Here is a 21133-nt window from a genome sequence, read left to right as displayed (position 1 = left end):
AAGCTCATTGTGAGATATAAGATATACAAACAAAAAAACAGTGAATTTTAATTGTTAGAATGTAATATACTCAAAAGTCGGAATGAGTATGTCTTTAAATATATTTTTAATAGAATACAATAACATATATAAATATTGATTCTAATACGACTTTTTATTTTAAGCATGTTTACCTGTAAGTCTGTTTATAAACCAACATAGGCACCTGATTGTCTGGATTAGATGGATTAAATCCAGTTCACTGGATACGAACACAGTTAATTAAATGGGGGAATATAGTTTGGCAAGTAGGTAATAAATGTTGTATTTTTTTATACACATCTATCATTAATGTCTTTCTGTTAAAGGAGTCGATACAAGATATGACAATTTAAATCATAATTCAGAACGTTGGATGTATAAATAATTATAAGTACAATAAAATTGGGTGTAATAATTTTTTTTTCACTCTCTACGTCATTAATAATATGAAAACTCTATGTGAGAATGTGTATACGTGGTCTGAAAACTCGTAAGGGAATATATAACGCACTTTCAGTACAGTGAAAGAGACACCGTAAAGATTTCAAGAGTCTTTAGGACCAACAACCAGGGGCTTAACATAGAACTTCAAAAGCACGTAGCCTCACAGTTTATGCTCCAGCACTGAAAGTACTTGTATATGAAGACGTCTTTTTATTATATAGAATGACAGTAGTTAACATACGGATAGTTTAAAAAAATATTAAAAGAATTAGAATATCACTATTGTACTGATGACAAACAATGGTAGTGATTTTTTCTTAAACAATTACGATGCCTGGCTATCCAGAACTTCGCGTGAAAAATTTATTCAAATGTTGTAGAAAACATTTTGACATTAAATAAATAAATATGTTCTAGATAGATTTAATATTCTGTTTCTGCGATACAATATTTTTTCAATTAAAATAAAGCTTTTTGTTTGTAGCTTGAATGCAAAAAATTGAAAAGTTATATCGTAAAGTATAACCTGGTATAAAGTAATGTGGTAAAGTATATACTGGGTCCAGAAATATTGTTCATTGCAGTGATTTCAGTGTTGAAGGAATAGTACATTTTTTTTTTAATATTCCAATTAAAATTAAATTGTCTTTTATAAGGTATGCCTTACAGAAAGCATAATATGTAGATCCTTATCTACTTAAAAGTTATGATATTTACATGAAATTCAAATTATATGCAAAAAGGTGCAGTTAGTCATATGTAATAATGGAACTTACATTTCTAAAATGTATGATTCGTAACTATAACGTATACTGTAACTGTAACTAGTACGTTATAGTTCTGAGGTTAGGTTTTTAATGGCATTTGTATCATATTCATATTATTTTGCTCAACACAACCAGGTGCTCATTCCAATTTGTATGAATTCAGCATCGTCACCTATTGTCTGCTATTTTATCAATACAACTGTGTTGCCTCGCTTGTTTTGGTTAACAATTTAATAAATATTTTGAGTACGTGACATAGTTTGCCTACCCTGATGTTATATATTTCAGCCTATCCCTTCCGAAGCCAAGTGTCATTAGCAAGTCTAGCTATTACTATTTCTGAGAAATAAAAATTTTACAGCTATTAAAATGTATTCAACAATCCATATCTGATGCTATTTCTATAATTTTAATAGGTTATTTTGAAGACATGAGTTCATTCTCCAATGAAATATAACATATTTTTGACGAGTTTTATAACCACGGGAGCATCACAAACGAATTTATAAGACTTATTAATTTTAGAATTAACAAAATTTATCTATCAGTTCAATGATATTACGCAGACAAACTTAAAAATAACGAATGTCTTTAAACACGGAAAGAAATTACCTTATTAAAACATGAATAGTTAAGAAAAAAGTGTTATCATTGAATTCTGTTCATTGATTTTGTTGTCAATGCTCCTTTGTAAATAATTACACTGTTTGTATCTTGCTAAGAAGCCTTAAACAGTTCAAACAAAAAAAGATGCACAAAAACAAGAAGTTCACTGTAATTGCTACAAAAACAGTATTAAAAATGCTTCAAATTAGTAATTTCAATTAGGTAAACGTTCAATATAAGTAAAAACTCTATTTTATTTTTATTTTCAATTGTGTCACAAATTTTTATATTGCAGGTGGAATCAAATTGAGGTCCGACAATTTTTATAATTATGTACACTTTCTTCTTGAACGGTATAAGTGTTTTCTAGTGTAATCTTATATATTTGACTTTTAAATCTTACTAAAACTTTTTTTCAACTCATCAATAAATTATGAGTAAAGATTTAAAAGCATAGAGTAAAGATCCGATTTTCTATTGTGATTTATCACCTCTTTGAAAATGAATAGCAATGCCCTAAGGCAATATTTTCAAAGCTTGAAATCGTTCTGTCACTAAAGTTAATCCCTGGCGAGAAGGGAGGTTGTCACACGTTGTTGAGGTAATGGGGGATATTTCGGGTCTTTTGTTACTTTTTGCTTTTTGTTAGTGCTTGCGGCATCGGATGCGAAGTTAATGGTTGTCTTTATGTTGTTTCCGGTGATATTTTTGATAAATTACTATATTTATCATGGGATATACTTAGATAAAGAAAAACTATAGCTACTTCCGCATTTTTGCTGTTTAATTTTTGGTGATATAGTTAAAAATATTTAAAATGTTTATAATGTAATGCAATTAATTTTAAAGAAACCGGATAAAATTGAAAAGTGCAACCTCATTCTCAATTCCTCGAAGCATTCGCTCAATTAACTAGACGAACGACGAACGAATGTTCAAAGCTTTGAATCGCTAAAGAACATGTAGATGTGAATTCATTTAAAATTCCTCTCATTCGTAAAGTTCGAGCTTAGGTAATGGAAAATACAAAGTTAATTTCTTACTGCTATTTATTACATTGGCTAAGATTTTGATACAAGAAAAAGTAGACAAAGTATATTACAATAAAAGCACTCAGTTTGTCAATAAACTCACTATACAATGATCTCATATACGACAAGGTTATAATTAAAAATAAAAAAATATTTATGTCAATGAAATCACCAGGTTCCTTTTAGCTATATACTATAAATCGGATCAATAAAGACTACAATAGTGTTTAGCGCTAAAAGTTATCATATTAAAAATGAAAACAGCATATACAACAGTTAGATAATCTATTTATTAAAATTAAATTATACCTGTATACCAAATAATAAATGAGATAAAATGAATCCTAAATAACATTATTGATCTCTTCTTTAACAACAAAATTGTACTCAGTGTGATTGATGAATATTTTTGTCATTTTACCAAGACAAGTTGGGGATCCGGAGAGTGATAAGTCACTTCCTTTGGCGAAAAAAATCGTCTCCGTAAATAAAAAAAAGTAACATTAATTGGTTTTTCATCAAAATTTATTGTTGAAATAAATTGAGATGTTATTTTGCATGTATATGCATGACGTTACCGTGTTAATGCATGCATGTAACGGACGTTCGTGAATGTTTTATGATTTAGATCGTTAGCTACAAAATACTGAGCGGTTTTATCTTCTTGCGCAGAAATTTGAACTCTAAATTTCGTGGATTCAAAGTTTAAATTGCTTTAAAATTTGTCTGATGTGCTAGCCAGAAATGTACCAAGCCATCAAACAATAACGTAACACATAATGTTTTGCAATAGTATTTTGTTACGGAAATGTAGTTTAAATTAAAATTAAAATCTTATAATATTATGTTAGTATTTAAGTTATAAACTGGGACCCATACCTGTTATCTACTAGGACAAAATGACTCAATATTATTCCTCGTCTACTCGAGACTTTCCTTTGTGAACTCTTGGATACTCGAGGGAATTCAAAATCTTGTTACTTTGGGATCTCATCTCTAATAAAATCAATCGCTTTAATACCCACGTAATGAATTACTATACACTTAAATTTATAATTTAATTGACTTTCCGATTGTTTGCTTAAAATAAACCCAAGATGTCACAAAAAAGCTATAAAAAGATACATCGCAAGTAAAAATATATTTATATTTATCATTAATTTTATTTCGATAGTAAGAAGAGCTTCTGTAATAATGTTACAATTTGTTTCACAGATATCAATATTAAGATTTTCGGACAGTTAACAATGTGTGGCCTGTTAATTATTTGACACAGCAGAAGGATTTAAGCAAAAAAAGAAGATAAAAGGGTCTTCTAAGAAGACTGCTGAAGCCAAAATAAAAAAAAAATATAGACAAAACTTATTGAACTCAAAAATGATTTTATAAGGGTCGGATACATAATAAAAAGAAATATATTTAAATTTCAATATTTTACATTTATATCTGATTGATGATTAAATTTAACTAATATAAAATAAATATAAGTAATTAATATTTAATTTTGTTAGTATAAATCGGAATCTCTGACCTCAAATTTCGTAACCACCTATTATGGAGCGTTAATAGTTTTTCATTGCAAATCTCCGCTAAGCATACTGAAAGCTTTGTGATCAAATATTATCTTACTAAAACAAATAATATCTATTTCTTACGTAAATTACTTAGACACATTGTATATAACAAAATGAAATTTATATATACTTAGTCCTTCGAGATAGTTTAAAAGCAAGACAAGCGGATTTTCAGTTTTTTAAGACTACTATTCACTATCATCCGTTAATAATAATGCTATTATCAAAACCTTCAATGAAATCTCAAATATGGAATTTATTTAATTTTTTTTTACTTATTGTGAGAGTGTGTCTATAGCTAATAGACTAATAGATTTCAATAAATTATATTTAGCGAATACTAAATTATCATACTTTATAAAACCTCGATATATAAGGTTTTAGCAATTAATAATAATGGCCTTGAAAGAATGAAGATTAACAATTCTGTTGATTTATTACGAGGGTATATTTAAATAAATCACCAAAGAGAACTTAATTTATTGTTCAAGTTCCCAAGTTCAAGTTATTTTGGTCCCAAAATATATCTGCAGTCTTCCGTCTTACTGATAACAATCAATCAAAAACTACCTGTTCTATTCAGATGAATTTTTCTATTATATCTGCTATAAGCAATGCTGGGTGTATCAATGATTTGTATAAAAACTTCTTTATGTTACGAGTTTAAATAAATAATATGTCTGCATGTCTCTCTATAACGGATAGACAGATTGTGATGCGTCACTTTTAATTTGATAGATATTTTCATTGTGGTGATTTTCGCTATTTTGATTTTTATATAGATCCATTACTCCAATGCAACAGTAATTATTAGTTCTTTTCTAAAATGGTGCACTGCCTATCGTATATTGCAAAGTTATATTATATGATATTCTCACTCAATAATAAAAATACGTGATTATCTAAAATTTTGTATATTTATTTCAAAAAGAACCACAAAAATTGAAAAAATAAGCGATCAAAATTAAACAGTTTAAATAAAAAACATTTAAACTTAGATATTAAACAACAGTAGTATATATCCGTTGAAATGAATTACTTATGCATATAGAACGTGCAAAGAGACAAAAGAATGAAATAGAAGCAGGTGCGATACGACCCATATACGTATTTCCGCAGAGAAAAAGGAAATTAACATTAACAAAGGAGAACAAACACCACAAAGGCAAATGTTACATTATTATGCCATTCAAGGTATGAAAGAAATCATATGTTGGTTTATATAATACGATATTATCTTCGAGGAAATCAACAGATATGACACTAAAACCATCTAGTAACACTATGTTATTAATAGCACGATATTCATTAGTAAAAATATTACCTACAAGTTACCCAACACAGAAAACCGCAAAACTTTAGTTGGCAAGTCGAAACTTGGTTACACTAAGTACGTATAAGCTGCTGTGGTTTAAACTTATTTATTTTAATAAAATTACATTTCCTTGAGAGTTATATTTTATTCTAGTATGTATAATTTGATGACGGCAAACTTTAAAATAGAAACTTCTATAATTTATACATTTACAACTACAGCATAAAGTTGTATAATATTATATACCCTTAAACACATACATACATACATGTTAGATACTCATACATCCATCCCCAATTAAGTAAACACACACTGACAACACTTGAAAATTTATTAGTCTACATATACATAGGTTTTCCTTGTAATATTCCAGGTAATATGAATTAAAATAAATGATAACGTTATTAGTAATTAAAGCCGAATAGACTATGATTAATTAAGAAAAGTGTCAGTAAGACTTACTTCAATTACGTCAAAGGCTGATGCAGGTCATTTAATTTAAAAAGAGCTTAGCTGTGCTTGTTTTTGCTACACGAAATAATGATTTTCACATTACTATGTAAATTGCAAGAGTGTAATTTAGCGGAAACTCTTTGATATTTCGATATTTGTTGATTATTCTAGGAAACAATGCTCTTTCGTGTTTTTACGTAGTAATATGTGAAATATTTTTTTTTTTTTTTTTGCATTAAAAAGCCGAGTCTTCATTAAAGATGATTAAGGTATATAATGTATAAACTTATTATCTCTTTTACATTTTTATTAATTATCTTGAATAGATTGTATTATAAAGAAAAAAATTTTTGAGTGACTTCTAAATTATATTGCGTTTCATTCTTGATCTTTGGACGACTAGCAGCAATCAGAAACAAAATTATTATTTTTTTGTTTTGAATGAAATGATCTTGTTTTTGTTATTGTAATAAATTTATTTGAATCAAAACATTAACACACTCACTTAATCATCATTATTAGTCCATTATAGTAAGGAGTCTGAAGACAGCTTAGTATTAAATTTTATTAATATTATGAAGGATAACAAATTCTTCCGTTTATTCTCATAGCAGAATATTATTTAAAAACGGTTAAAATGAAAGCAAAATCCCTTCACGGAGAGGTAATACTAAATGGATTTCACTGTGGTTTCGAGGGCTGAGTGGGAAAACTGTTTATCTCGTAAAATGTAAGCGTTGGTTTACGTTTTCATTAAGCGTTCCATGATAAGTGCAAGTACACTTTAAATATTAAGCCAGACTTAATTCAAACCATTGCTTACTATTTACTAGATAATATAAACGACGATATCTGTTTTATTTGTACATAAACTCATATCTTAGGCAGCAAATTTAAAATATCATTTTAATATTTGGTTCCATCAAACCTGTGACGTATTTTCGAATTTCAAAACCAACTTACCAAAACTTTTGTTTAAATTAGTTATTCCATTAATAATTAATTTTGAATATGGAAAACAGCAATAGAAGTTAAAATTTTAATGGTTTTTAAGATTATTTTCACAGTTAAATAACTTCATGCCTTCATCGGAGATAAATATTAATTATTTGCCAATCAACCTTTTCCACAAGACAAACTGTGCCTATTCAAGTAGATTGGTTGACGATAAAAGCAATGTAGTGTCAAATCGAACGATGAAGATTGGTTTGCCTTTCCAATAAACTCAGTGACGAGATGAGTGGAATAACGAAATATACTGCTTGGTTTCTTTCCCCAGAAAAAAAACCTAAAATACCGTAATAAGTTTATTTTAGTTTTATTTAAAAATAAGAGAGTCTTTTATATAGTAAAATAGTAACAACAAAATATTATTTCTTTTAAAAACTTCCTTAATGAACTTAGTTACTAACTAGGAATTTTGTTATGTTGGTAACATTTCTGGTACACCGTTGACGTATACAAGCAATGGTTGTGAAACGAATCAGTCTAGTCAATAGCTTGTTTACGACAGGAATTAAATACAAAAAAAATATCAAATTCAAAATGGTAAATGACTTTTGTATTTTTTTATGTTAGACATTGTTTACGTCGTCGTGCCCATGGTTTTAAAATCACATATTACTACTAGGATGCTATGAAAATCAAACTTAATTGATTCTTTTTTGAGTTTTGACCGTACGTTAGTGATACCTCAGACACGTTTAATAAGAAATAATAATGTATTATCATACAACTATGATTATTTTGCATACCTTCGTTGAAAAATCTTAAAGATACCTACATGTAGACTGTTTCTCTAAACACTTTCAATCAAATTACCTCTTGGACTAAATCACTTATCGGTATTCTAATTTTCTTAAATTGATCCACATATAAAAAAGGGGCAATAAATTTTAGTAACTATAATTTACGTTATGCAAAATTCATAAAAAGCGTTACTAAAAGAACTCGCTTACATTACCTTCCGAAGAAATATTAGTTCAATTTTGTAGGGACATTATTAGAAAACTTTATCTGGAATATGGCACATTAGGGTTGGTAGAATTCATGTTGTTTGAAAAAAAAAAATTGTTATTGTACAATTTAGCTTTCTTAAATAATAAAAATTTGTAAGACGTTGTGTTTTAAATTTAACAGAATATTTATAAGGTTAGATTTCCCAAGTTCTAGGCTTACCTTTTATACATTATTGATTTGTTAATACTATTAAAGATAAATAATTTAGAAAAAATATCTATGTTCATTTATTACTTACATTAATGTATAATATAAATTGGCTTGAAATATTATTATTTTTTATTTATATTACGGTTAACGTAAGGGTCAAATCGATAAAAAATCCCTTCTTGCATTAAAATTAATTGAACTGCAAACATATACCTTATGTTTGTTTAGGTAATGTCAATTTAATTACAAACAGTAAATATTGACCTTAAAATTAATTAATACCTGTAATTTATTTCTTCAAGTAGACAACCCTATGGAAAACGTAATATCCACACATTGTATCCTAAATACGTAACGGCATTTTATTTGCACAAAAACTCAAATAACCGCCGGTTATGGGTGCCCCTGAAATTCATTCAAATTCTTTCGTTTTGTTTTTCGCGTTCATTTGAAAGAGAACGTAAATTCTCAAACAAAGGGGTAATTCGTATTAATAAAAATGGTAATATCAGATTTACATATTTAGCGTCTAAATTTATGTGTTTGTACACAAATATTGTTATTTCAAATGTAGGTAATATATCATGTTTTGCAGATTCTTAATTGCTGGATTTTGTATCAGTTCATAAATACATATAAAATACAAAGTATCTGTTGATTTTATTGGAAAATTATTAAAATATTCTTCTTATTTTAATGGATGAGGAATTCTATTTCTGAGTAATCTTGGTGATAAGTAATCACTTAGTTTCACGGAAACGTGGAGATATTGATATAAAACAGAATTTTTTTTTTAATTATCAAATTTAAATGGCCAAGTAAGTTGACCGGACAATGTCAGCTTGACTTCACATAAACCACATTTTTAGGAAGACGTTCCAGAAGCTTTGACGTTTAAATAACTCCTACAAGTCTCGGTGCAAACGACAAAGGAAAACCACGTTAGTAATATCCCTAGCTTCATTTGAATGAGTCTTGAAGAGGTGTCTAGAGTTTCTTAAAAGCTACAGAGGTATTCCGTTGGGTACTGAGTTTAATCAGTCGACGGTCAACCTTCAAAATTGAATTGGCACTTGAAAAAAAAAATGATTTTTCTATATCTTCATTTAAATCGAATCTTATCAAAAACCCAAATTTCTAATACAGACGATTATGAGTAATAATGTAAGCAAATAGTTATATTGTAATAGACTTATGAGAAATAAAATTATTTTGGATGGCTGCATCAAAATTCGATAAATTTTGGCTACATGTGCTTATAAGGGTTTGGGTGTAGACCGTAAATGGAGCGTTAAATTTTATTATTAGGAAATCGAAAACAATCTTTAGAGAACGCATACGTTTGATTCCGAAGTAGAATAATAATAACTATACATAACTTCCATAAAGGTTATGCTCTAAGATAAAGATTTATTTCAATATTTCTTATTTTAAATTTACCGTTCTTAAAATGGAATTAAATGAAGCATGAACATTTATCGGTTAACTTTCCTACTCACATAATATATATTAGAAGATATTGTCCCTACCTCTTCGCAGCATTCATCCGGCCTTAAAACGACATGTGAAGTTTTTTTTGCTTCGTCAGTTTGTTGAGTCTGAAAGGAATTCTCTATATATGATACTGATCAATTTATATTTAAAGAACCTTTATTAGTTATAGAGTGAGACTAGATTTATCTTTTTTATTGTTAACTATATTGATTAGAATTTTAGCTTACAAATATCTTCCTTTCGTAAGGATCACGAAAAAATTATAGGGTAAATGAAATATGCAACTACGATAAAAAATACATACAAGTATCTTTCTATAACGTATAACGTAATGACAGTTGCCGTTAAGGCAGTTTTAATTTAGTAAAAGTAAACTGAACTTTAAAATGTATATAAAAAAATGTGTGCATAGAGGATTTAATATTCGTCAAATGTGGTTTGAAAATCGTCTTCTGAATGCATATAGAACAGACGTTAAAATTCTATCCTCGATATGATTGATTTTGGTTTACATCTATACAAAAACGAGCGTTTTCAAGACATTTTACTCACTAAATAATTTTGAAACAATGTTGCAGCTTTAGGCAGGTATTGACAGGTCTGAAATAGAAAACGAAATCAACATATCTCATTCTATAGCTCATTACCCTTCATATAACAAACATTACAAATAATTCCGACGCATCTGTAGTTTCTATGAAACAAACATTCAGTATATAAAACCGTCATGGATGAATTTATTTGTATTCATGTGAATTAGAGATCTGCATACATTGGGAATTTAATTTAGTTTATTCTAGTGTGGAAATTATCCAATTCTGTTCTTGTATATAATTTTAAAGTAGAGCTTTCACTTAGCTTCTTGAATTAAATTAAATATTTTAATTTTAAAAGGACCTACATCTTGATTGTAGCGTAATGTAGAATTCATTGGTATTTTGTAATTAATCTCAAGTTTATCGCAAATAAAAGAAAAATAATGAAACATTTTAAGATATAATTACATATATTTTTATAAGCCTGAAGCTTACACATAACATCTTAAGTAATATAGTATAGAAAATTTTTATATCTAAAGGCACTTGTAAATTTTATCATAATACGTATGGTTGACTTAAGTCTATAATGATTTTTTTATTACCACAAGAAACATCTCCCCACTTTGTCGTTATTAAGTAACAAACAGAGTGTCTACCTGACTTTTTTATTTTTGGTTTTAAAAATATATTTATGTAACAAATTACACATTATAAGTAGAACGAACATAGAAATGGAATTTTTTTTGGTTATATATTGCATAAATAAAATATTACGTAATAAAACAATCCATATGAAAACTATAATGTAGATGTAACAATAATTTAGAATAGAATAGAATAAAAACAACACGAAACATGGAAACAAAAATTTATTTATCAATTTAATATACGTAGATATAAAGAAAACTTTTAAGGTACAAGAAAGGCTACACTTTGTACAATTACGATGCCGATGTTATGTAACAAAGAGCACATTATTACAAATTTTCCGACGCCGGCTGGGTACTTGACGTCAAAATAAATGAGTTTTTGGTAGCACCAAGTATATAAATTCGATTGTAATTCTATATGAGGAAAATGCCAAATAAGAGATATGTTAGAGTGAATTCCACATGAAAGGGGAAAATGCGGGCGAAGGGTGACATCAAATCGAATTGATCTCTGTATCAGTTACTTTGTAATTACTGTCCATATAAATAAGTAACAAGATATTATTGTATATTATATTGCATTAACAATTTGCGTTCTTCTTAGTATTGTAAATATGAAAGTTTGTTGCTGTGCTTATTATTTCTATTTGTACAAAAAGTTCATTAAAATTATAAATTAACTTAATATTTTTTTATGTTACGCTAATTTAAAGCAAAACCGAACAAACAATTCTTTGTTAATATACACAGTCATACAACGTCACTAGAGAATATTTACAAACTTTACATCGGACAAACCCAGAACAATAAAATCTACGATCAATTAAAAAGTATATCCTTTCACGGAAAAAACTTTTTTTAAAACGTTAAAAAATGAGGGATTTATCGTAACAAACAAAAAAGTTACGGAATCGAAAACCGGAAACCCAATAACTCAAGGGACAAACGAATTTATAATTGAAGCAAAATTTTTCATAGAAACATTATAAATATTTATTATGATAGAAACCAAATTAAATATTTAAACTGTCTAATCACTTGAATAAAATTCAATTCTTTTTAAAATGCTCCCAGTGATATTGAAAATGGACGTGTCATTGGGCACGTTTCCAAATATTTGTAACACGGGTTTATCTACGCCTTTGTACAATGAAATTTTGCGAAAAAAAATTTAAAGCTTAACATTTTATTGACCTGTTATACTGTTTCAATAAATTTGAAAAAATACTTCGAAAATATTGAGAATAAACAAAAGAAGAGTATTTTTTTTGCAATAAAAGTATTCATCAATCTTTTTTTTTAATTAAAATGAAAATGAGAAAATATAGAAAGAAAAATTCATCGACTCGGCTCAGGTCAGATAGTTTAATTAGTAAAGCAACTGGAACGTAATATTTGTGATATTTTTTATGTTATGAGATTGTTTGAATAACAACGTAGTCTTAAATATGGCTTATTAACCAATAATCAAATTATAACTCCGACGAAAAATCTTATGCAAGGTGGGATTTATTTACAAATACTTTAGGATTTAGATTAAGATCTCTTGTTCATTCAACTGTATAGAAGGGAATTTAATGGAAACGCAACCATAAGAATAACAATTAAAACAAAAAAAGGATAAGAAGTATGCATACAGAATACTGTAGAATATCGTGAGCAAAATTTAAAAATATAAATTATTTAGCGAGAATGTATATTGAATTTAAACAATGTTTCTTGATTGGTTTTTTATTTGAAGTACTCATTTTTTTCTGTTTACTCGACGTTACCCTACGCATGAACTGTCAGTTAAGTTGATAAACACGAAAAAGAGAAATTGAACAACAGAACAAAGGTTAAAATATTTCCAATAACAAAAAGCAGTATGTACTATTCACAAGTCTATTATATGTATTATTAAGTACTATTTCTGAAGCTTAGTGCTGGTTCAGGTATTTCGGGTGAAAATGGTTCAAGTATTTTCCCATATGAAGATATATAAAATAAATACTCTGTCATTATAGTCAGGGCGTGGCAGTGACTCTCTTCAAGCCATTCTGTTAATACCGTAAACTGATTCCTTTTACAACACATACTATTAGTTAAATCATTACTCCATAAAATGATACAATATGTTATGAAGCTGTAAAAATGTCTTAGATATATGAACCCAGCAGTTTTAATGACTAGTTGGAGCTAAGATTTTTGAAAAGAATTAGATCTGTTCTAAGAATTATTTTAAAGACAGCTTCTATCTGACATTTGATAATTTGAAAAAAATATTGCCATTATTTATATACATGTTTTATATTATTTCAAAATAACAATTTTGGACACTTAAAAAAATTTTTCCCCTGCCAAATTTTGTTTAAGGTTAGATAACAAGTAATTTCTGAATTAAAATCAAATGTACACGAGTATTTTTTTACATTTAATGTCGAAACTTTGGGGTAGCTAACAAGGTGACATAACTATACGTATATTGTGAAAGTCCTTCGTCATGTCTTCAATACAAGCAACTTAAATAATGTTCTTCCGAATCTGTTTTAAATGAAACTTTGCTCTTAAAATATGTTTTTATTATTTATAAAACGTTTTCTTAAATGACAACGAATTAGCGAAATATTTTCACGATATTATAGTTTAGAGTTTACCCCATAAGGCATTTATTGACATAGTCTCGACTCCATTATAAGTTGCGAAGTATTCAAAGACTTAATATATCGAGACCCTCGCGGTCATAAAAATGATTTATTTAATGGTAAACTTTCACCATTACACATTCTTGGACACTAATACAATATTACGTCAAAAATTTAATTTTTTTATTTAAGGTATATCTATATTATGCTAGAGTTATATTTACCCCTTTTACAAGAAGCAAAACAAATTTTATCCCAATAAATAAACTTCAACTAAAAATGATCATTTCTTTCTAAAATATAGAAGATTTACTAAGAAGTAACAATTGAAGTTTTACCAAATTTAAATAATTTAGTTAAGACTAGCATTTTTAACAAATTATTTGTGAGCATTTGAAGAATTCCGATAGACATCTCCCAAGAAAGCATTAAATTTGAAAATGATATGAATCACCCAATAATCATGCAACAAAAGCCTTATTAACTCCTAACTACACTCCGCATGGAATTAGAGGTTTTCTTTGACTTTAGTATCAAAATTACTACCATTGTTGAAAACTCTAAAAAGCCACTACAAAATTAAATATCGTTCGTTCGTTTAAGGCGGTTGAGAATTCTAGTTTGTCGTTATTACTATTAAAGCTATGAAATTTTACTTAAAACTTCATGGCATATAAAAAATTTGTTTCCAAAGTAATGTACATAAATTTTTAATTGTCCATGACGTTAATGTCATAAAAAATAATTATCTTCGTACTTTTATCATTTTCATTTTGAATTCGAAAATGAATTCTCAGCTTGTCGTTACATTAACCGATTTTCAAGCTATTCACACAAAACATCTCAAGTTGACAAGAAAAAATTATATCTTAACAGCCTATTAGAAGAAAATTTCAAAGAAATTAAGCAATCATCTCCAGTCATAAAGTAATTAATCTAGCTCGAGTTTCAACAACGTCAAGCAATCTAAATTCCAAGCCACCATTAATAAGGTATCAAAATAATAGTTTGATAAACGAAAAGGTGGTTCTATTACACAATAAAGGAAATTCTAAGAAGCAATTACTTCCACACACGACTTGAATGTACCTAAGACATTTCTATACACTTACAACATACTAAAGACGATGAATGTGCTTGAATATTTAGTGTGTGTTTTATTTGCGATACTATTTTAGATTTATTAAAATAAAGAATATACTAAAAAGATATAATATGAAGTATTTAAAACCAAGATTTTTTTATGACAGAGTAAAGATTTGATTTGATAAAACTGCCTTTGTATTTTACCAATCCTTATTAAATAATACTTGTGTATTTATAAGTTCATTACACACGATCGCTTCACTCAAAACGCTTTTCGAAATAAGTAACAATTAAATAGCTTTCAAATAGTTAAAAGTAAAAAATGGTTAAAACTCTATTTATTTATTAAATTTTTATTATATAAAAATTTTTATTCGAAATGACCTTTCATAAAATCATTTCAGAGTATTTATCCTAAGGCAAGCGTTTATGTGTCAGACTCATAAACACACTTTTATACTATATTGAATTTTTATTCTATACAGAAATATGTTTAAACATGTATATAAGTTATAGTATCTTATACTTTTCCTCCTGTTACTTGTAATCTTATTTCAATTGAAATAATTTGCAACAATCATATTAACCTTGGCACCTCTGTTGACTTAAGACCTTAACTTTTGCAACTTAAAACAACTTTGTATACGTGCCCTACAATACGACATGGGACAGCTATAACAAAAATTTATAAGGTAATGTAATCAGACTTCTAAGTTTCAATTTAAACATTACCTTTTATTTCAATGTTTGATAATTGTTATAAGTCTTCTTGAATATATTTTTTTTTTGTTAAAATGTTTATTTAACAATTATTACGAAATAAAAAAAAGAACTATTAAAGTCGTTATGGTAATCACCCTTAATAGCTTTCGAAGGCTCCTAAAACAACATCCGAATATTATCTATGAATTTTTAAACGTAATTTCATACGTAAAACTTAAAGTACGTAATCCAACCTCATTTCGTAATTTCCTTTAACATGATTCACTACAACTCGAACTAGGGGCGGCAGAAAAATATTTGAAAGCAAAATATGTTATTTTATTAACTGCGTCATGTTTTGGAGACACGCGATATTCTTGTCAAATTTTCATTTCTCACGAATTCATTAGTTTGATGTACTAATTAAAGAAAATGACGTATAAATTCGTGCGTATTATTTTTATATTATAATATAAAATTTTACCTCAAAAAATCCTTTATTAATTTAATTATATTTCATTCTTTTCAGAAAATAATATTGAAGTCATTGAATATCTTATATACATATAAGTATTTATATATACATACATAATATGGGACGATTTGGCATATATGAAAATAGCCGGAACGGATCCTATTCGTGTTGATGTCAGTGTCATCTATATTATATTTTATTTCTTAATCTATAGATGAATTTTGATTTACATTTCTCTTAGGAATATTATGAATACACTGGTTCTCAAACGTTGCCAAAAATAAAAATTATTACGATGTGCTTTATTTTATTCTAAACAAAACCAGCATTTAAGTTTGCTCAGTTGTAACTTTGACTCGCAATAAAGAAAGCTAGACATTTATTTTTTTAATATTTGTTTATGTAGAACTCATGATTAAGAAAATATAGATATTTTTATTTATAAAGACATTATAGATATTAACATATTACAAACATTACTAATACATAATAAAATAGTAGGACAGCACACCTAGGTATAAACCAACAGCCTTCTTTCAGTTCAATAAAAGTTCTTATAAGACTGTACTTTCACCCTTGGCGTTATAAATAGTTTCTTTAATAAGATGTCGGAATACATTTCTCACTGTCATAGTTATTTTTTATTCTGAATAAAGTATTTTTATTATAAAATTTATTCACTAACAAAATTTAATCAAGTGGCCATTTTGACGAAGTCTAATAAGAGACGAACGATTTTATTTTTGTAATATTTATAATAAATAAATAGTAAACATATACATGTCCGTTACTTTACCTCAAATATAACACAAAATAAATCACAATATATCCGTCAAAACTATTAAAATGAAAACGAAAAATACAAATAAAACCAATTAAATTGAAGGTGTACCTACCTCCCTGCGTCACAACTACGATGATTATATTGCGCCGTTTAAAACTTTGCGAAAATTATTTTTATGTTTTACCAGGCAATCCTTTAAAGAGGTTAAGCTCAGTTTAAAGAGTTTTTTGAAGGATTACTGTTGGAACAAGAGCAGAGAAATATAAATCAGGACAGTGGTATTTTTGCATAAAAATAATTAATGGAATACTAAATTAATTCTTTAGGATTAAAGTGTATTTATTGCAGCGCAGAGTTATGACTGTGTTGACATAGCAGATTGTGTTGATATAATGTTTCATAAAAAAGAAAATAATGCTATTTATTTAGCATGTCAGAAGTAGCAAGCATATATAAATCTTATTTTACTTCAGTCTACGCACTATTTCATTTGCATGGGTAAAATAATGCTTATGATTTATACAAGTAAAAACTATTTGCCGGAATAAAAATAAGACTTTATATCATGCAATGATGAAGTAGTAAAAAATCACTACATACATGACAAATCATATCATAAATATCAAATAATCAGTTTTATATTTCTAAGTCATACTACACATTGGAATACTCTTTGACAAATCAGGTTTCATATTCTAATATCATAATATTATATATAATGAGTAATGTTAAAATATCCGTACCGCTATCTTTGCATTCCGCAGACATCAAACGTGTTGGATAAATATCCACTAGAATATAATACAAATTTATTAGGGTTTCATCCTATCGGCCTGACCCTTAAATGAAGCTGTGTTAAATAAAGTCAGAAGGCTTTTTAGGATATTTAGAGCAGAGATAACCAAGGTCGCTGATATGAGTTATAAAACCGCCCTGAATATTCATCTACGCAGTGATAAGCAAGGCGAGGAAATAATTTTAACTTGCCTATATATATTTTTTTATTTACGTTCGGCTTCTTTTGATTATCTTCATTAGTAAAAGAGAATATTATACAAATAATATATAGAAACATTTAAAATATCCTGTAACTAAATAATTTTTGCTTGGATGTCTAAGTTGTCGTCTTAAATAGATATTAATCATGTGTCAAGATTTCAATAAGCTTACCCAATTTAGAAGTCCTTTGCCTACAAGGTTAAAAGAGTCCCTTTAAAAATTAAAAAAGGCATGAAGACGGGAACAAAGGCTAGTATTATTCTAGCGTAACAAGATAGTGAAAATGCTTATTAATATCTATGATACATTTCATTGTGTATATGAATTGGCAAATTGCCATTAATATATTACATAGACGACCGTACCTACATACTCGTAGATAAAATTTATTTTAGTAATCTTATAATATTAACAATACCTATAAATCGAATTCTTAAGATAGCTTAAACTCAATATAGGGTTTATACCCAGGGTCCAAAGCTAACTAGTTCCTCATACATTATATTCACAACTGAGAAACGAATAAATTCTAAGATTGGGGATTGTTGAAAATCTACGGTTCTTATTAATTTATTTACGGCAGGACGGAATTTCGTTTTCGATTTCTAAAGATTTCTTTAATAAAACCTTAATTATTTTAGCGAAATGTGTATTCTTATTTAATACGATAAAGACCCATAAGTTATGGAAGAATTAATTTGTAAAATAAAATGTTTATCTTTAGAACGTCAATGTTATTTATACATATACTAGTATACATACTATACTAGTATACATAATATATACATATAGGAGTTAACATTTTTTCGCTTAATGAATTTATTAAAATCTACAAAATCTAGACTTAAATTAATTGTTTTATTTATACTATTATTATTATTATTTGTACTTAACAAATGACAAGTTTAAAATAACAGACAAAATTTTCAATTATCGTGTAGAAAATGCTCAGCTTCTCACAGTACGCTTGACCTTAGTCCCTTGAGAGAGATTAGATGAAATGCGGGCGCATATCAGCCAAGTCATAAAAGACGTCTAATTCATGGCGTAAGACGGAGAGCACTTTGATGAATTTGATCTTTTAATATCCAGAAAATAACGAATGAGAACTGAAATTTTATTTTAAGCTTATATTTTTATGACCTTAACAGCATCAATGCGAAGTGAAGATTCCAATTAAAATTTTATGAAATAAATCTTATTTAATTATTACTTCACAGTACATTCTATGTTTTAGCTATAGCTCTGATTAATAAAGAATGTTTCAGCAACCTTCACAGCTTATGAACATTGACGAACTCTGTCGAATCGATTTACACAGTTATTACATGAATATTAAATTAAAAACTACAGTGTATCAAAAACTATGCTTATCATTACACCGTTGTCTATACTCAAACGTTTTTGAAAATAATGTGAAGCAAATTTTTATATATACTACATTTCAGTCAGCGTATTAGTAAATGGACCTGCATATAATCCATTGACATCACGATGTAAAGACGTCATGTTAACTGTGAGTGTGACAGCAGCAATTACTGAAGATTACCCCTTAAAATTATGTGAGCGTTCCATTGAGATTAAGTACTCACACCTGAGTCTAAACTCAAACAATGTATTAAGTGACGAATAAATAAATAATTCCCACTATACTACTTAATAACGAATCGTTAGCGAATGTAAAAAGTGAATAAGTATTGACAAAAGTAGTGTTTGTTGTAATAGATGCTTTTATCTCATTCAGGAAAAAAATAATTAGAATTATCATGAATAAACGCTCTTAATAATTTTTAAATATTTTCCTAATATCAATGGTATTTGAAAATAATTAAAATTACATATTGACATCTATTATAATAAAACTTACAACTTAAGTGTACCTATAGAAACTTCTTAGTGGAATATTAATGATACTGGTTAAAAGGAAACATTAATAACCACAGAATTAACTTAATAGCTATTATATCAAAGTATGTTTAAAATAAAAGTAAATGAAACTTACATCGCGTTTCTCCTATATCCAAAGGCACAGCACTAACACTCACAGTCACACACACCGCGCGTGAAATTGATCTCAAACGGTCACTGTCTTTACGTCCAAACCGTTTCGTTGCTGAATCGAGACTGCGGGAGGAAACGATAGAGGCGCCACCGTCGCCGCCCGGGAGTTTTTCCAGATAATTTTAAAAACGATTGAAATTACTTTGATCTTATTTTTATACGTTAAACACTATAGAGAATTTAAGGCGAGATTATGAAAGTAATCTTTAAATTATACTGAAGATGTTTTAACTCGGATAAGCTTTTAGATTACATTCGAATTTTGTACAGCGAAATACCATTATGGCGGCGTGTTCTGATATAAATTTTACACATTTTAGTTTATACTTAAAAATTTTTTTTTGTCAATGAAATTAATAAAGGGACTTAATTATAACTAACAACAGTGATTCAATATGTGTTATTAAAAAAATCTGTGAATTATCAGTGAACTTAATAAAAAAATATCGTAGCAAATACATTAATTATGTTACAGTTATTAACCTATTTGTTAGTAATTTTTATGTCTCATTGTTGCTAATTTAATTACGCTTAAACTATATATGTATATTTTATATATAAGTATGATAAAAAAAATTGTACTTTTACAAGGTTTTATTGATTTTCTTCAATAAATGGCGCCTTTAATTCGAATCTATGTACTTGACGTCTATCGATACACCGATCTAGACGATAAGAAAGTGTTGCCCGAGGCCAGTAAAACTATCTCTAAGATAGAGTGAATTCTAACTCCGAAATAGTATTATCAACTTACATTTACAGACGACATATACACTTCATATTTTTATATTAGCCGTGCGGATGAAAATAGAGAATTTAACATGAAAACAGCATCGACATTACTAGCCTAATATTACCTTTGGTTAATATGTTTGAATCAAGTTAACAAATTCTTTATTTTAATGTATTAATATGTATTACAACTAGAAGATGATGTTGTTTATCGTTACAAAAGAAACTGAAACTCATCATATATTAAAATTTAAGTGCACGAAAGCATACAATACCGAAAATATGAGATCAAAATCCCATCGGACGGTAAGAGCCATTTCAACCCTACACGGTTTAAAATGCCCTCATTGTTCTGAAACAATGACTACCTATATAAAGGAAATAATTACACTTTGCATCATGTTTTTGATATAACATGTGATGTTTGAGTTTTTAGTCAACCTTCAATATTGAGTTACATAAAGAAAGAAGGGGAAATGTACAATAATATTATATGTTGTGTTAATATTTAATTATTTTGTAAGTTGATATGTTTGGATCAAATCTTAAACAAAATTGCTTAACATTTTAAATCTTTTAAAACTTATTAGATATTTCAGAATGGACT

At 27.8% G+C, this 21133-nt stretch overlaps 1 protein-coding gene across 3 annotated transcripts in view; it reads right to left on the bottom strand.

Annotated features, from left to right (window-relative positions):
- LOC116772079 (zwei Ig domain protein zig-8-like) overlaps positions 1-19849 on the bottom strand; it is an 82937-nt gene extending 63088 nt beyond the window's left edge. The window contains exons 1-2 of one of the 3 annotated variants that reach the window (XM_061528169.1): positions 19736-19849; positions 9880-9978 (exon numbers count right to left, since the gene is read on the bottom strand). The gene's annotated coding sequence lies outside the window, so the exon portion shown is untranslated. The remainder of the gene's footprint in view (positions 1-9879; positions 9979-19735) is intronic. The other 2 variants (XM_032664113.2, XM_032664114.2) reach the window with 2 other exon arrangements.
- Positions 19850-21133: the final 1284 nt, after the last annotated feature.

The sequence above is a fragment of the Danaus plexippus genome (assembly GCF_018135715.1).
Source record: "Danaus plexippus chromosome 16 unlocalized genomic scaffold, MEX_DaPlex mxdp_23, whole genome shotgun sequence".
Lineage (NCBI taxonomy): Eukaryota > Metazoa > Arthropoda > Insecta > Lepidoptera > Nymphalidae > Danaus > Danaus plexippus.
Note: the sequence above shows the minus strand (reverse complement) of the source record. Positions and strands in the feature narration are given on the sequence as shown.